The 18,409-nt window shown below is 40.2% G+C and overlaps 1 protein-coding gene across 3 annotated transcripts in view; it reads right to left on the bottom strand.

Annotated features, from left to right (window-relative positions):
- Positions 1 to 18,409, bottom strand: part of mark4 (microtubule affinity regulating kinase 4) — a 62,005-nt gene that overhangs the window by 40,008 nt on the left and 3,588 nt on the right. The gene's annotated exons all lie outside the window — the stretch shown is intronic.

Raw genomic sequence — 18,409 nt, 5'->3', positions numbered from 1 at the left:
GAGGTTCAGTCTGCATCAGAAGGATCTGAAAAACACCTTGTGACTCTGCCTCTGCTCCTGTGGTCATGTGACTGCAGCCTGGCTTGTACCAGACACCCAAAGGTGGTAACCAGGCCACCTATGAGTCTCATCTGACCCCTCAGTCTGCATTCCTCTCATTCATGTACGGCTGTGAGGTCGGCGGTGTGAGACACGTGTTGCGGTGGCTGTCTGACATCATTTGGCGTCGACTCTAAACGCCCAGCGCTCTGCAAGCTCTGATTTTAAACTCTGTAACCCGGAGCTCAGCATTAAGAGCTGCAACTCATTGTTTCCCAACTCCTCAGTGAGGTAACAGGAGGCCAACGCAGCAGACAAACAAGTGACGTAAAATTGGAAATGAGAAAACTTTAAAATCACATGCTTGGTAATGCGTCTAAAACACGTGGGCTTTAACTCCAGATGACATGTTACGTCCTCAAATGTTTCAGATGCATGATCTTCGATCATTTCTCAGATATCTGAGGATGGAAACCTTCAGTTTGACCTCACCCGAACCCTGCATGTCAAGTGAGGTCTGAGGTCGAGCAGCATAAACATCAAACTCTAATCCCTCCATCTGCACTCTGCTGAGCACTGAGCGGAAACGTAAATATCCCCCGGAAACAGACTTGAACTTTTCATCTCGAGTGGAGACGACATGAGGAATAAGGTTAAAAGGAACCCGGGTACAAAGTGTACGAGGTGTTGTTAAAGGAACCTGACTCAGAGGTAGATTCTTCAAGAGATTGGGGAACATGATCGGATGCAAAGTAGGACATGTTTCCATCATGATCCAGCAGACTCAACACTGCTTTCTGTTCTCACTGTCAAATCTCCAAAACAGACCCAAATGTTGATTAACAGAAGATTTTATTTAAGCTAAATCCACAACTCAGAGATGTCGACATCACTCCAACTCACTCCTTCCAATCTTTGCTGCTTCGTCTCCCTGAACCGAGTTAATCAGCATGTAAACAAGGCAGCGCTGGCTCTCTGCACGGCGCTCCATATGCATAAGGCCTCTCAGGCTGAGGACGCTTCTAAGTGGGAATTGAGGAGACAAAAAAAAAACGGTTGAACTCATGATGAGCCCTCAGCACAAGCACCTCTCTATCTATCTGCACACTGTGAGAACCACACATGAAGAAGAGCATGCATATGAAACCACGTCACCTTTAAATGCACCCGGTGGGGTAAACAGAGCGGGGAGATCACAAGATCTGATGACTGTGCTGCTCATACGTGAGAAAGTTCACATGCAGTCCTTTAATGTTGAACTAAAACAAAGGCAGCATCTTTCACTGACATCCATCGCTCTGTATGATGTTAACCTCTCACATCAGAGGCTGAAGGTCGACCCTCCATGCAAAGAAAGCATAACTGAGAGCTGAGCGGCGTTCAAAGTGTTTCAAAAGAAGGGCGCTATCTTACATTAATTGCATTATATTTCCTCAATATTTCCTTTCTTCCACCGCCTTCATTCTCAACTCTTCTTCACCCCTTCCCCCCGTTCCTCTCCCATCCCCCAAGCAAACCAATTTTCCCCCCATCCCTCTATTCTCTGCTGCACGCCCGGACCCTCCCTCTCTTTTTGTCTCGTACCCGTATCTTCATTTTCAGGCACCTCACATCAATTTGAGCTTCATGAAGCCCTCCGTCGTCTCTCCCCTCCCCCCGCCCTGCACACTCCTTTCAAGGAGGCCGGGGCCATCGATTCACACACTCTCCTTCTGATTACCATGCAGTTTCATTCAGGGGGCTCCCTGGTAGTATGTTTGTGTGGTGTGTGTGTTTGTGTGGTGTGTGTGTGTGTGTGGTGTGTGTGTGTGTGTGGTTGGGCGAGGTGTGTTGGGGTCTTTAATGCCAGCAGATCAGGTCAGGGAGAGATATTTTAGAGAGCAGAGGGGTGAAACCTCATTATGGTACATTTTGGGTGGCATTTTGTACAGAAGGTAGATGCAGGCTGGTGTTGGTGTTGGTGTGTGTGTGTGTGTGTGTGTGTGTGTGTGTGTGTGTGTGTCAGGGGGCTTTTGCAGGGTCTATGTAATTTGCACATTCAGCAAACCAGCAGCACCTTGTCCTTGCAAAGTAAATGGAATCAAATTCTTTGAGCCAATCTCAGGACTCTGCTCCTCGTTCAGAGTCTGCAGAGGTCCCAGAGCTGATGGATGAGGCAGATGTAGGGTGACCGTTTTAAAATCACTGTTGCTGGTTTTTTACTTTTTTATTAGACTCAGCCAACACAACACGAAACAATGAAGCCATTAGACTCAGAGTCAGATCTTGTGCACAAATATTTCATAAAAAAAAAGAAAGAGAAAAGTAAAAAATAAAAACTTAAATTAATAAAAATATTACAAAACTATATAATAACTTATATAATAAAAATACATATTATTATACTATAATAAATGTATATAAAATATTATATTATAATAAATCTATTTAAATTTATATAATACATTATATTACAATACATCTATATAATATAATATAATATAATAGGGTATAATATTATATTATATAAAATAAAAATAATAGAAATAGATACATTACTGTTGTTTTAACATTGATTGTAATTTGTGGACTGCCTCCCCTCTCATTAGGACTTTAATATCATTTTGCAGGCTCTTATTTAAAGTAATGTTTGGATTTGAAATCAGGTTTATGATGTCAGGACGATTTAAAATATCACATTTTGCTGCAACATCTGCAGAATTTGTCCCTTTTGACTCTTAAGATAAATAATATTTGCATATATTATTTAACTTCCTAAGATAAAAAGTGATATTTGAATCATTGAGGCTTTGATTACAATCAGAAGTTTCATTGCTAAAGATATAACAGAAATCTTTTCACATGACTCGACCATTCTGTCTCCTGTCAAACAACGTGTTTCTTCTTTTAACATTTTGTGTCTCTGATCTGAATCACAGCTCGACGCCACTCTAACGATAACATGTCAAACATGTGAGCTTGACTGTCTCACATGAAACAATACATCTGTCAGCATCAGGAGCATTATCGTCACTGCATCACATCAGTCAGACGATGAATGAACAGGTTAACGTTTTGTGACACTTCTTTTCTTTAAGTGTTACCTTCAGGTGAAGACGACGCGCCTCTAACTCAGCTTCTAAACCATTCAGGGAAAACATTACATAAGATGAAATTAGAACGTCTATTCACTCAGACACACAAAATGATCAGTTTATATTAAACTGTTCAATTATGCAACACCCAATTTAATGTCTACAGATTCTTAAGAACAATGCAACTGATGCAAAGTTTTTCCAATCAAGTCTGCAGCATCAGAGCGGTAAAGTTAGGCCTGATCGTGCATCATTCAAATATATTGAATAAGAACATTTTGCACTTTTTCCAACAAAGATCTGATGTTATCTAGAAGTTTAAACATCGATGCACGTCACAGTTAGATAACTACAGAGTCTATATGAATATGTGCAAACTGTTACATCAAATTGGAGGTTGCGCTGTCGTGTTTGCGTGTCTGACATTCCTTCAGTTTTCCTGCAGCAGATATCTTTCATCTCGGCCGTCTGCGTGGGCGCTCAGCTGAATAGCTCTGCGTATGAATGCATGAATGAAAACTGTCATGAATCTTGGAACTTACTATGTCTGCTCTGAATAGGAGCCGGATTTGGCTCATGGTGATTCTGTTGTTTACATAAGATTTAAAAAACTGAATGTTCTTAATCTCACTCGCTGTCTTTAAATGATGTCTTCATGTCAGAGTGACAGCTTCATCAGCTGCTGGAAATAAATTTAACATAAAATGAAATGTTCTGTTTTTGTGGTTTTAAATGACCCAAAGGTAAAAGAGAAGAAACAGCAGCATGAAGACTGACAGCGTGACAAACACAAACATGTTTCCAAACAATAGACCACGCCCTGCAGGAGGTGTCCTGCTGCTGCAGTCTGGATGTACTGTACGCCTGTGTGTGTGTGTGTGTGTGTGTGTGCGTGTATGTGTGTATGGGTGGGGTGGTATTGAGTAAAGGCCGGATGTGTGTGACGTCGGTCCCCAGCAGGGAGTGGTGTAACCTTGAGCCATCCTCAGCCCCTGCGACACAAACACTGACCCACAGTGTCAGTCCAGCTTCCTCTTCCCCGCTCTCGCTGCTGTGGCTCTCGGCCTTGTGGCCTCAGACCGGTGTGTACTGACACACACACACACAAACAAACACACACACACACACACACACAAACAAACACACACATGTCCTCTGTCACATGCTACAGCAGACACACTGTCTCCACAACACAACAGAACACAGAGATAACATGTGGAATAAAGAGGGAGGAGTTCTCCTTCAGGCTCAGTGGATGTAACTGCACAATTTATAACTTTGAGTCTTTAACACACCAGTACAGGTTTCTGGACTCTGTGTTCAGCTCAGGAGACGTTATTTACCCCGAAGGACAGCTGGACTGTATCAATCCACCAGACCATGATGTGGTCCGGGAGATTAAATCCATCAGTACGTTGCAGCAGTGCCTAAAGCTACATGGACACAGATGCACAAGTACATGGTCTGCGTTGGCCACTGCTGCGTCTAAGGGTCAACCAAGCTGCAACATCCGGTCTCAAAATATGAAGCCCGTGCAGAAGTGTTATAAACTGCAGTTCATCGAGAATCCGCTTGAGGCTGGCTGCAGAAACACCAGAAACCACACACACACCAATTCAAAGAAGACGATCTTTGCAGCAGAAATAAACATGTTTACAGCCTGGTTCAAAAATTGGCTTCGTTCTATGTAGCTGGTAGCAGAAGATATTAAGATTACAAGTCTATGCCCAAATAAGGACATGAATGATTTGATTGACAGGCGGGAACACATAGCTGTTGGCTAGGAGGCTCACACCCCGCCTCTTTACCTCACACTAAGTTTTGTTGAGTTCAGAATTTCCAATATGGCTGCCGCCGACAATTGACTTCAAAACAGCGCTCAGGACGTCACGGATACTACGACCATTATTTATACAGTCTATGGCAGGGTGTCCAAACTTTTTTCAAAGAGGGCCACATTTGATGTTGTCAGAATGCCTCAGGGCCAGAGGCTCCTACTGAGACTTAGGAATCATAAAAGTTATGAAATCTCTATTTAATAACTAATATTTAAATTTGTTCTCAATACATCAGTAACTAGGTAGTCCTCAGTTCTCCACAAGCCACGTAAACATGATCAAACTTTATCTTCTTCTGGAGGAAAATGTTTTTCATTAGGGTCGGCAATGTGGGAAAAATATTGTATCATTATTTTTCTAGGGCAGGATCACGATGAGGATTTCATCACACTTCTTTTTCATGTTGTTTTTAAGACAAAATAATTATTTTCCTGCGTTCTGAACATTTTTTTATTCACCAAATTTGCCTTTTCTGCACAATTTCATAATTTTGATCTTGTCTTGTGTCCTCTTTTGTGTCTTCTGAACTTTTAGTGTTCATCAAGAACATTTTCACATCATGATAAAAGCATTCATTTGAAAACCTGTCAGCTTTAAGAGTTCTTGTGTTTCTTCTTTATTGCTGTTTTGAAGAATTCCCAGAGCTTTGGCTTTAGAAAAGTAGTCCATATGAAGCTTTTTGAGACGTTTCTGGATTGACTTTAGTTTTGTTTGTGCGCTTCGAAGAAACTGCAAATGTACAGATGATTCAGAATGTGATTAATGTCTGTGCTATAAATAACACATTTTAAGATGGAAGCTTGGGGCCATAATTAAATGGACCATGGGCCGAGATTGGCCCCCGGGCCGTACTTTGGACATGCCTGGTCTATGGGGTCAACGCAGATATATAAACCAGGCTTCATTCTGCGTCCAGTGGGGATACCAGTCATACATGGTCGGCTGCAACCACCAGTGCCTGGCACACATGAACCCAGTATACATTAAAGGTGACATATCATGCAAAATGGACTTTTTAATGGTTCTCTACCTGAAATCTGTGTCCCTGTCTACAAACCCCCCGAAAATGAAAAGAATCCATTCTGCCCCTGTTCTGATTTCTCCACCTTTCTGTAAATGTGTGCTGAAACGAGCCGTTTCAGACTTCAGTGTTTTTGTTACGTAACAACAATATCCGGTCTGTCACGGAGTCAGAGCTCGGAGCTTGTTCAGCCCATAGACTGTATAAAATAATACTGAACCCCTCCTCCGTTTTTCATTCCCTGCACACATGTGTGCTAACAAGGAGCTTAGGAGGGAGGCATGCTAGTTGTAGGCTGTCTTAATAAACACAAATGTCGGTTTTACTCCCCACGTCTGCAGATTTGAAGATCTAGTGGATGATTTTTATTTGTCATGGATAAGTGCTAGCGCTAATTAGCATAGCCACATAGCTACATGTTCGTAGCTGTGTACTAAGACACACGTCTACATACTGATAAATAAAACAACAAGAAACACTAAATCTGTGACCAATGGTTCAGAAAGGTCCTGCTGCAGGCGCCTCTCCGTCAGGATCAGATTCTGGATCAGATTCAGAGGGTTGAAGTAACGCGGGTCTGTGAGCAGCCGTGTATATTCAGCCAACATGTAAACATTAGATCAACGTGCTGGAGAGCCGAGGCACATCCACTTCCTGAGGGGGCGTGGTCAGAGAGAAAACAGACTGTTCTGAGGAGGACTGAAGAAGAGGGTTCTTCAGGCAGACCAAAATCTGATTTCAAAATGTTTTTTTGAGCATAAACTTTAAAGACATGTTTTGGGGACCTCTTAGATATATGTTGATGAAAAAAGCGTGATATGTCCCCTTTAAGTTTGTTACGTAACAACAATATCCGGTCTGTCACGGAGTCAGAGCTCGGAGCTTGTTCAGCCCATAGACTGTATAAAATACAACTCAATCCCTCCTCCGTTTTTCATTACCTGCACACATGTGTGCTAACAAGGATCTTAGGAGGGAGGCATGCTAGTTGTAGGCTGTCTTAATAAACACAAAGGTCGCTTTGACTCCCCACGTCTGCAGATTTGAAGATCTAGTGGATGATTTTTATTTGTCATGGATAAGTGCTAGCGCTAGTTAGCATAGCCACATAGCTACATGTTCGTAGCTGTGTACCAAGACACACGTCTACATACTGACAAATAAAACAACAAGAAACACAGAATCTGTGACCAATCCTTCAGAAAGGTCCTGCTACAGGCGCCTCTCCGTCAGGATCAGATTCTGGATCATATTCAGAGGGTTGAAGTAACGCGGGTCTGTGAGCAGCCGTGTATATTCAGCCAACATGTAAACATTAGATCAACGTGCTGGACAGCCAAGGCACATCCACTTCCTGAGGGGGCGTGGTCAGAGAGAAAACAGCCTGTTCTGAGCAGGGCTGAAGAAGAGGGTTTTTCAGGCAGACCAAAATCTGATTTCAAAGTGGTTTTTTTGAGCATAAACTTTAAAGACATGTTTTGGGGACCTCTTTGATATATGTTGATGAAAAAAGCGTGATATGTCACCTTTAAGTCCCATGATGCAGCTCTCAGGCATGCACATGTCCAAAGTCTTTTTTTAAACCTTGCTGAAGTCTTAGAGGAGACATAGAAGAGGAGAGCATGAGTACCAACATGAATTTGTAATTGTTCTTTCTGCTCTCGTCTTCCTCAATCTTCACACAACTCAGTATCTCAACCTCTCGCTCCTCCATCATCCATCAGGAGAGTGTGTCAAGACCGGCAGGAAGTTACATGAACTTAGCCTGCGTCACTTCCTGTCCTGGAGAGACAGAGATGTCAGCGCGATGACAGCAGATGTGTCAGATGTCCACACAGCAACACTCGGCAGGCGCTTCCTGTCGAGCCGCACGAGGAAGCAGAAGCTGCAGCGAGAGAAATGTGTGAGTGACGGACAGAGTGTCTGACTCTGAGGAGCTGAGCTTCATCATCTCAGAGAGTCTCAGTTTCATCTGATCCAGACTTTTCACAAGGAGTCCCTCCAGAAGAATCCCAGACAGAAGCTGCACAAAGTCAACACTCATTCACAAACTCTCTTTATTCAGAAACCTGGTGATGTAAGTGTGAATCTCTGGAGGCTCCTCTTTCTTCTACATCCCCTTTATCAAACTGTGAATTACAAACACATCATGCTACAGTCATCATCATGTGTGCTTCACTTTCCTCACAGAAAACAATCTCTCAGAGAGCAGACTTCTGTGACTCTTTAACGACTCTCTCTGTTGTCGTCGGGAACAGAAGGAGGAAAGTGTCAGGAAACGGGGGAGGAGAGAACACGATGAATAGACGATGAGAAACGTCTTTGAATTTCAGAATAATTAACATTTAAAAGCTGCTAATAGAACTGACATTCCCCCAGAAGGAGTGCAAACGACGTTCTGTCACTTCAGTCCAACTCAAACAATCTCACCGTGTGAATAACCAAGACAAGTTTCCCACTCCGGCTTCTTAACACGAGCAGTGATTCAATAAAACATCACTAATGATTCTTTTCTTCATTAGAGACGTTTTACAGACGACTGGAGCAGCAGCTGGAACTCATTCTTCAACATTTGTGTCCTCAGATAATCATCTTACAGACGCTGAGTCAGACCAGTTCGTACAGTACGTCTATAAACTGTAGATATCTGTCTCAGGCTGTTCAAAGTTACAGACCGCAACGTTTCAAGACTTTCACTCACAGAAGCACATTTTTACTCCTTCTTCACATCGGATGAAGTTTCACTTTTTAAATCATACTAAGGTTTTGTCTTTAGCTCTTTTCTGAGTGACTCAGCAACACTCACCATCATGCCTTAGGTATTTTCTCCCTGATCCTGCAACTGCATGATATTGAAGTCCTGATGTGGGATTTAATATTGCTTTATCGCAGAAGCACAGTAGGAGACGGACACACAGAGCTGTTCCACCCAGCCTGCTCAGATACCGGGACAGTGGTGGGATGAGTTTCCTCTGAGACATTCACACTGAAGGTGAGACGTTAGAGGAGCATTAATGAATGCATCTTTCTATTCATTCTATTGATTTATCTATCCTTTTTATTTATCTATTTCATTTTTTTAAATCTTTTTTAATTGTATTTATCTATTTAATGTATTTATCTTTTTTATTTATTTATTTATTTTTGTTTTGATGTTATTTTATATTATTTATCTATTTTGATTATTTATAGTTTTAACCTCCCATTTTTATTTTATTGATTTTTCTTTTAGTTTATTTTATTTCCTTTATCTATTTTTATTTTATTTATCTTTTTGTTTTTATCTCTCATTTTTTTTATCTAGTTTTATTTTATTTGTCTATTTTATTCATTTATCTTTTTGTTTTTATCTATTTTATTTTATTTTATTGATCTTTTTTTATTTAATTTATTTTATTTCCTTTATCTATTTTTATTGTATTTATCTATTTTTATTGTATTTATCTTTTTGTTTTCATCTATCTCATTTTTTTAAATCTAGTTTTATTTTATTTGTCTATTTTATTCATTTATCTTTTTGTTTTTATCTATTTTTAATTTATTACATTTTTTCTTTATTATTTATCTATTTTTTCTTCCCATATAAGATAATCTAAGATACTCTTTTATTCGTCCCACAATGTGGAAATTCATGGAGTTACAGCAGCAAACAAAAAGGTGTACAGGACAAGAATTTCAACAAGAATATATATATAGAAGAAAAAAAATTTCTTGTACTACTACTAGCTACCATATCTGTGTTGCTGCAATTCTGGGATCAATAATGTATTATCTTACCTTACATGATCTTGAACGTGAAACATGAAACAGACTTTGAACCTTCAGATCAGAAACCTTTCTCTAATGATACCAGTAAAACTAAAACAACATTTCAGCTCTTCTAAAAACATGGAGCAGAGATGAAGTCATCTGTTCTGACTCTCTCTCGTCAGTAAGGCTTGATTCATTGCTAAATATAATTTGCAAATCACAGTACGATCTACAGGTCAGTCCCCAGATCTTCAGTCCAGACCTCAAAGTGCCAGTTTATGAAATGATGAAGAGCAGGTCATCATCATAAATGTCACATCTTCCTCCAGATGTAAGGCTGGCTCCTCAACGATTAGATCTTAGAAGTAAATATCAACATATGTCACTCTGCTGTTATATCATGATGTCCTCTGAGTTCAGTAAGTTCACCTTAAAGAGGAGCAGCGTGGAGTCGAAGCAGAGCGCCTGCAGTGACGGTGATCACTTAATAATTATCATCACAAACAACTAACAGCAGGCCTCACTCCTCCTGTCACACATCATGCAAAGTGAAACTGGATTCCTCATTCTCGACAGTGCTAGACAGCAGAAACACACACACAGATACACACACACACACACACACGCGAGATGCTTTCTGTGAGCCTCTGGAGATCTGCCACGTTACTCAGCATATCAGTCACTGCAGGACTGTGATGATCAGAGCGGGCCGAGTAAAGGGTCAGATTTATTCTGTGTGGATCAACAGCAGAGGATTAAAGCGCTGACTCACTCCTTGGCTAGACTCTGGGTTCTCTCTCTCTCTCTCTCTCTCTCTCTCTCCGTCTCTGCAGACTGGTTCTGCTCTCTGTAATGACCCGTTCCTGAAACCCTGTGTCACTGCAAGCTCTGAGAATCATTTTAAAGTGTGCACACACAGCCATGACTTACTATTACAACATCAGCCTACAGTGGTTATGATGATTCTGGTGTTAACATCCTGCCTGATGACAGAGCAGCTTTAATAAATATCCTGCTACACATCAGATCTAAAGGGAGGAACAAGGAGGAGAGATTAAATAAGAGTTTGTGTCATAATCTGACTTCATGCATTGAAAACAAAAGGAAGTTTTTGACCCAGATTGCCAGCCAGCCTGGTTTTGCTGACGCTCGTCTTCTGGATTTCATCTGCTGGCAACAGGAAACTTAAGACTAAACTCTGTTAGAGGAAGTCATGACAAAGGAGTCGACAGCACTGACTCAGCACTACTCTCTCTGTCGTTGCTCATGTAATGACATGAAAATGTCTGAGAAGTCTTTTAAGATAAACTCAAATAGGATGCAACAAGTCCGGTCTCTCTGCAGACTGTTGTTGCAGATCTCAGATATGTAAAACAAAAGGAGGGGCGTCTGTTTCTCAAGCAGCATTTCCTCTGGTTAACAAGAATATTACAACACATATAAATAGACCGCATGATACTTTATCACAGAGAGCCCAGAGTAAACAATGACGCATGAAGCGAGTCCACTGAGAGACTAGCTCTCAGGCAGCAGTTTCATATGGACTGATGCATCCTTAATGCAGCTAATGCAAAACAAGGATCCCATTACTGCACAACAAATTAAGATTTGTGCATGAACGTACAGAAGTCTCTGTGAAGATGTTTTCTTTGTCTTGCAAAGTCATTGTCTGTTCCTGGAGTGCTTCACAGAGCTGACAACACATGCACACAACAGATGACAACATGCTTCAGAGAGCAGGAAGAGCAGATAATGTACCTGCACGGTTTAGACCACAGCAGCTCAGGCCTGAGGGGACTCGCGGTAAGCTGACACCTGAGAGGCCGACAGCAGGAGAGCCGCCGAACACGGCGAGCACAACAGTCCGACTGTGAGCGTCTGAGGGACCTTTATTCTCCTCCTTTCTGATTGTGTGTGTGATATGTTTGTCTGCAGAGGTCTGTGGATGTGTGTGTGCCGAATTTTGAGACACACCACCTGTGAAGCACCGGTTGCTGGCTGACCACAAAGCGTACACCCTCAGGAACTAAGTTTTAAGTCTGCTTCAGTATCATGATGATGATGAAGATGGTTTTACTTCAGGTCTTGGCAACACTATGATGGGAAAGCGGCCTTGAAAGGAACCTGAGGATGTCTTGTTCAGACTGTTCTGGTTTCTGCAAGCAAACATTTGCATACTGACGCACACTGCTAACCAAACTATCACTCATAACAATGCTTTTCCTGAGCAGGCACTCCTCCACAGACTCAGCATGAGCTCCCAAAAAAAGGGATTTGAATTCTAAAGTTACAGCAATTAGTCATGAATGGGTCAACTCTTGGAGGATCCTCTGTCTGTCTTTTTTTAACCTTATGGAGCGGTGCAGGGATGGATTTCTTTGCGGCTTGCAGAAACACACACATTATTTGTTGCTTAAAAATTGTCTGCAGCATTTTTGATCATACACTGCAAAAACTCAAAATCTTACTGAGTTAAATTGTCTCATGTTTTTAGTCTAAATGTCTTCTCCCACTTGATTTAAGATACACTTACTTAACAAGGAACATGTGAGTGAGATAGAGGGACTTGTTTTAAGACATCTTACATATCTTGTTAAGTCAAACGATCTTGAAATGATCTTGTTTTGAGTTTTAATTTAGAAGAAACAAAGTTTATTTAACATTTCAGAAATTTTCAAGCTGAGATCTTCTTTATAGAAGGTGGATAATCTTGATTTAAGACAAACACTTTACTTGATTTAAGGAAATTACTTTTATTGGAGAATCTATCAGAAAACAGCTCCATTGATAAAAGAAAGAAAGAAAGAAAGAAAGAAAGAAAGAAAGAAATACAGAAAGAAAGAAAGAAAGAAGGAAAGAAAGAAATACAGAAAGAAAGAAAGAAATACAGAAAGAAAGAAAGAAAGAAAGAAAGAAAGAAATACAGAAAGAAAGAAAGAAAGAAAGAAGGAAAGAAAGAAATACAGAAAGAAAGAAAGGAATACAGAAAGAAAGAAAGAAAGAAAGAAAGAAAGAAAGAAATACAGAAAGAAAGAAAGAAAGAAAGAAGGAAAGAAATACAGAAAGAAAGAAAGAAAGAAAGAAAGAAAGAAAGAAAGAAAGAAAGAAAGAAAGAAAGAAAGAAATACAGAAAGAAAGAAAGAAAGAAAGAAGAAAGAAAGAAAGAAGAAAGAAAGAAAGAAAGAAAGAAAGAAAGAAAGAAAGAAAGAAAGAAAGAAAGAAAGAAAGAAAGAAAGAAAGAAAGAAAGAAAGAAAGAAAGAAAGAAAGAAAGAAAGAAAGAAAGAGGAGTTGTTGTTTTTAAGGGTGGGTTTCAGTTTTCAGACACTGTTTCTTTAAATCAGATATAAATCTTCCTCCTCAAACTCCATGCACACAATGAAACAGCTCCTTTAGAGCAGAGCTGTCTTCTCCTAAAGAACAACATGACTGAATATTAGTATATCCAGCTCACTATGAGAAGACATTATATCTCAAACTGAGACAATTCAACTTTGTGAGCTTATTTCAAGTACAAGATGGTCTTAAACCTAGAGAAGTGCTGCTATAATACAACTCTAATTAAGGTGAATATATCAAATGAAATGTATTTGTGCAGAAATCTTTTTTTGAGTGAAAAATATTAATTGTTATCATTCCTGTTTATTCTGAGACACTAAGCTTTAAAATACTGGTCAAATATTAATTAAAATAAGTTTCCCTGCTCATTTTAAGATCACAGTTTTCTAAATATTACATCTTACTTTAAGAAATCTTACCAGGCAAATTTTCACTTGTTCTATTTGCAGTTTTTTTTTTGCTTATTTCAATGTAAAAGTATCTTCTTCTTGCTTTTGGGGGGGCATTTTTTCCATTGTATGTATTACATGTGTGCAAAAAGAACGTATCCATGTGCAACCCAAGGAAGAAAACCTGATGAAGTGTGATGCTCAAACTCAACAAAGAGAGAAAGTGAGGCGGTGCTTGTGTCAGTAATTCTAATCTGGGCGAGGAAATACCTAATTTCTCCCAAAACCTCCCACTGCTGTGCTCTTGAGCAAGCCATTTACAGGAAAGTCTGCCAAATCTCTTAAGCCCTTTTCCCAGTACAGACCTGTTCCAGTCAGACTTTCAGATTTTTGCTGCCGGATGCTAACAGCTGACACTTATCACCGGAGATAGGTAAACCTGCTCGTGAGGCACCTGAGTAGTAAACGTTAAGGCCGGACAGATGGTAACTCAATCACCTCTCCAGAGACTTAAGCCGGACATGTCCGTGTAACCGGCCCACTTCTCTGACCTTTGAGCTTCTGTTGCACCCAAAACTGCAAACACATTTCAGTGGCTTTAATCTGCAGGATTTACAAAACAGCACACAGCAGCCAGGCATTGTGTCCGATATAGGTCAGCTAATATCAACCAACCTAATTTTACACCAATCATGCACGGATCAGTTGGCCCAAGTGGACCAGATGATTAACCCCCGCAGCGCATTATGACTGTATCTGATGTGTTTCTGGGTGAAGCGGATGCCAGCGGGGGCAGCAGAGGTGCAGGGCGCCGGCTTGTTGGGAAACAAGTCAGGACAGTGTGCTCGGGAATCTTTGTCTTGTCCAGGGAACACAAAGCGCCGCTCTGCCCTGCGGTCGCAAACAGAAAGACACGCTCGCTTCTTTTTGTGCAAGTGTGCACAAGTATGAACCCTCGACTCTTCTATCACTCCTTTTCTCTCACACACGGATGAAACCTCATGACGAGCCCCGAGCCAAACACACTGTCCATCCCCAACAGGAAGCTCACACACATACCTGCTTATTACACACTGAAGCAGCTTCCCTCACTATCACAGCTCTGTACTTAAAGCCTCAGCACCCCGTGTTCATCCTTACCTCGCTGTCTACTATCATTACTCTGAGTCTGAACACATGTTCACGTTAAACTGACAAAAGAGAGCTGATGTCGTCACTTCAAAGAAAAGGGTTTCCTCGTTCCTGTAACCTCGACGAAACAATGGATCCATCAAGAATAGAAACACAGAAACGACAGAGACACAAAGAGAGACGTGTGTTTCATGATCTGTGGTGGATATCCAGAGTGACGAGAGAGTCTGAAGCTCTTGTAAGTTTATGAATAATGCACCTTAAGCCGGTTATGTAAAGTTGTCTGTGTGGAAATGATGAAACAGATCTGAAGATGAATTTTGGATGTTACATTTGGACTCAAAACTGAGATTTGAATGTGAATCAACTTTTTTTAATGTATATTTTTTGTGTCATTTTCACCTTTAATGGACAGGACAGCTGAACAGAGACAGGAAATGTGGGGAGTAGAGAGTGGGGGTGGACACACAGTAAACGGTCAAGGCTGGAATCGAACCTGCGGCCTCTGCGATGAGGACTGTAGCCTCTGAATATGGGGCGCACGCTTAAACCACTAGGCTACTTCTGCACTTGATGAACCACCTCCTTTCAGTCTATGGATTAAATCTAGCTATAGTGCTAATTCTGGCATATTCACATTGAGGTATTCTGCTGAAATGTTAATTAAAGTGCTTTATCTGATCAAATAAATCAAAATAAACTAAAATGAATTAATCAATTAATTATGCAGCATATTGTCACAAAGTCCAAAAAAGACAAAAAGACAACATGCTGCAAAAAGATCCTGACTTGAATTATTTTAATTTGTGGTTTCCAAGATGGCCGATATATATTATTGAACGTTATTGTAGTACTTTGCAAAATTCATATATTTCATTCCCACAAATATTTGTCTAAAAGTCTAAAATATAAAACAGATTCTGCTTTGTTTAACACTTTTTAAAAAATTAAATAATTCCATATATGTCCTTTCATAGTTTTTATGACTTCAGTATTAATCTACAGTGTTTACAATAATTACAATAAATAAAAACCCTTCAATGAGAAGGTGTTTCCAAACTTTTGACTGGTAGTTTGTTTGTCTGTTATATTATTTATACATAATAAAGAAAAAAACATCCTGTCTTTAAGTAAATCTGCAGTTAACAACTTAAATTCACACTCCTGACCTCCCCAGCAGCTTTGTTACATCAACAACAGTAGCTGGAGTTAATCTAAAGGAGTTCTGAAGCGTTTCTTAAACAAAGAGGATCTAAAACTTTCACAACCAGCAGAGAGGCACGTGATCCAGTCACCTCAGGTTCAATATGAACACTGCTCGGGTTATTCTGCAGGTTTAATAAGTCAAAACTAAAACTTATATGACATATTTTTGATGTTTGAATGATTTTCTGGGCGGTTATGTTTACAGAAAGATGGTTGAAAGTTGGAGAAAGATGGAGGACTGGAAAGAGAACTTAGTAAAGAAGGTGACACCAGGAAGAGACGTGAGAGGAGAGACATGTTGGAGAGAGGATGCAAATTATGGATGCTGGTGTGAAATTAATATGAATGATGTGATGACATAATATCTAAATGATAACGACATTTGAGGAAGACAAAGACTCTGGAGGATAGATGTTGTAGCTGAAGCTGTGAAAGGTTTTAATATAGAGGCACATTGTTCACTTTGGTGAAGACATTTGCTCTGAAACTTGCACGATAAGTTCTGGAGTTCATATAATCCTCTGACTCTGCTTCTGTGTGTTATTTAAGGTGTCTTGTACCCATTGCAGGAGGAAGGGGGTGGGAGAGGTAACTGAGGGTATAAAGGACCCCCTGTAGTTGCTATGGTGAGGTTGCTAACAAGAGTGGCTTGTGACTGAGCATGCACAGCAATCACACTGCTGTCTACTTTAAAACATTCCTCCGCGGCCGACCACAATACCCCTCAGTGAACCACATCCAGACCCTCAGATTCACTCTGTGTGAGGGGACAGAACCTCAAACTGATCATGTTAAAGAAGTGAGGCTTTAAATTGATGATTATTGATTATAATATAGTTCACTTTTAATCAATAACTCCTCTCAACTTCAGCAAACTCCTGAGCCGAAACAAGGAACTGCATCTAACCTCTATGAGACACAAACGTTGGTCTGCTTTGTTCAGATAAACCGTTTCATGACCAGAAAAAGTCCGCTCTTAAAATGAGTCGCCACAATAATGTAAAAACAAAAAGGAGAAACTAGAGCGAGTTTCCTGTTGCTCTAAATTCTGACTGAAACTGGAATAAACTAAATGCAGCAACACTTTTAGAAGACCTGCATTTAAACAGATCTGTCTCACTCCACCAGATTCAACAATTACCATCTTTTAAAAGACTAAATACTGATAATATCCTAGAATGGGCGTATAGTAGGGGGCAGTAAAGGTTCTTTAGGTTGGTTGCAAAATTCCTGGAATTTTCAAAGTTGGAAACTTTCCATGGGAATTAACAGGAATTTATGGGAATAAACAGGAATAAACCAGGAAGTTACTAAATTGAAGGTTGGCTCTTAATAGGGAACTTAAATATAGTTGGGGAAAATATATTTTAGCATAATCCTGACTAAAACAACCAGATTTCATTCAAGTACAGTTGAATGTATATGCTATTCCTCAATCACATGCACATAGCACATTGCTTACTGCAGGGCTATTGAGACCACGCCCCCTACATGCACTTTTAATTTAACATTTTGAATGGGACTTGTTTGGAGGGAGAGGGGCTCTTATAATTTAACATTTTGGATGGGACTTGTTTGGAGGGAGAGCAGCTCTTTTAATTTAACATTTTGGATGGGACTTGTTTGGAGGGAGAGCGGCTCTTTTAATTTAACATTTTGGATGGGACTTGTTTGGAGGGAGAGGGGCTCTTATAATTTAACATTTTGGATGGGACTTGTTTGGAGGGAGAGGGGCTCTTATAATTTAACATTTTGGATGGGACTTGTTTGGAGGGAGAGGGGCTCTTATAATTTAACATTTTGGATGGGACTTGTTTGGAGGGAGAGGGGCTCTTATAATTTAACATTTTGGATGGGACTTGTTTGGAGGGAGAGGGGCTCTTATAATTTAACATTTTGAATGGTACTTGTTTGGAGGGAGAGCGGCTCTTTTAATTTAACATTTTGAATGGGACTTTGTTGGAGGGAGAGCGGCTCTTTTAATTTAACATTTTGAATGGGACTTTGTTGGAGGGAGAGCGGCTCTTTTAATTTAACATTTTGAATGGGACTTGTTTGGAGGGAGAGCGGCTCTTTTAATTTAACATTTTGAATGGGACTTTGTTAGAGGGAGAGCGGCACTTTTAATTTAACATTTTGAGTGGGACTTTGTTGGAGGGAGAGCGGCTCTTTTAATTTAACATTTTGAATGGGACTTTGTTGGAGGGAGACGGGCTCTTTTAATTTAACATTTTGAATGGGATTTGTTTGGAGGGAGAGCGGCTCTTTTAATTTAACATTTTGGATGGGACTTGTTTGGAGGGAGAGCGGCTCTTTTAATTTAACATTTTGGATGGGACTTGTTTGGAGGGAGAGCTGCTCTTTTAATTTAACATTTTGAATGGGACTTGTTTGGAGGGAGAGCGGCTCTTTTAATTTAACATTTTGAATGGGACTTTTTTGGAGGGAGAGCGGCTCTTTTAATTTAACATTTTGAATGGTACTTGTTTGGAGGGAGAGCGGCTCTTTTAATTTAACATTTTGAATGGGACTTTTTTGGGATTGCGTTTTTGTTAATTTTTGAATGGGTTGAGTCTGGGGGGGATGAATAATATTTAACTCAACATTCATGTTTTTGTTCTTCA

Source organism: Notolabrus celidotus, chromosome 14, assembly GCF_009762535.1.
Source record: "Notolabrus celidotus isolate fNotCel1 chromosome 14, fNotCel1.pri, whole genome shotgun sequence".
Classification (NCBI taxonomy): domain Eukaryota; kingdom Metazoa; phylum Chordata; class Actinopteri; order Labriformes; family Labridae; genus Notolabrus; species Notolabrus celidotus.
This window is presented reverse-complemented; position numbering and strand designations above follow the sequence as displayed.